The sequence below is a fragment of the Galeopterus variegatus genome, unplaced genomic scaffold (assembly GCF_000696425.1).
Source record: "Galeopterus variegatus unplaced genomic scaffold, G_variegatus-3.0.2 Scaffold6631, whole genome shotgun sequence".
NCBI lineage: Eukaryota > Metazoa > Chordata > Mammalia > Dermoptera > Cynocephalidae > Galeopterus > Galeopterus variegatus.
The window spans coordinates 159,008-159,984 of record NW_007732742.1 but is presented as its reverse complement, the minus strand read 5'-3'; positions in this window follow the sequence as shown (position 1 = coordinate 159,984).

Genomic DNA, 977 nt, shown 5'->3' with positions numbered 1-977 from the left:
CCCCTGGTATCGGCGTCTCGGTGCAGCTCCTCATCAAAAAGTTGGCATCTTTCCTTTCTCTTCTAAAGATCCCCATTTTCACAACAGTTTTACGTATTAAAATTATCTGATAACTGTGTAGATATTTTTTATTAGAGAAAATGTCAAAAAATTAGAGAGGAGTAGAAAATTAAATCACCTGTCATTTCATTGCTCAAAGATAACTGCAACACTGTGGTCTGTAGCCTTCCAGACAGTTGTCTACACCTGTCTAAAGGTACATATATAAATTATTTAACCAAATGGTAGTCATACTAGCTCTACTCTTTATAACCTGCATTTCTCGTAACTGAACAGTACGTTNTTGTCCTGACTTCTCAGGTCAGACCACGGCCTAAGTGACATACAACTTAGCAGGGATGACTTCTTTCTGATTTTTAGTCTGGTCTTTTGTGACCTGATGCAGGAACTTAGTCCAAAACAATGGCCTCCTATAATTTTTATTTAACAGTACCATATTGTTTCATCCCCATTTGTCAGTTGGCTTATCTCCCTGGCTTGACTTTGGGTTCATTCAGTGTGGACATAGTACCATATTCATTTTTGCATGTTATTGTTCCATTCTGTACTTGACCTATAATAGGTATTCAATAAATGTTTATTGACTTGAAATTGCCCAACATCCAACGAATTGAGTGACAGATCTAGGGACAGGACTCACCTCTCCTGTATCTTAGACAGTCACTCTTTCTATTACATGCCAGTATCCCTAAAAACTGCATGACTGTCCTATCATAAATGATGACATCCGACCACGGAGTATGCAACCAAAGACATGCGCAGGAGTCTCAGACACGTGATATCTTTCCTTTCTCAGACTTTCCTTTTGCTTTAGTACTCAGGCAAGCAGCACAGAGTGACAGGAAAGAGCCTTCCCCACTTCCCAGTGCCTGAGAGTGAGAGGCCGTCTTACCGTGCAGGCCTCACAGCCTCGCTAG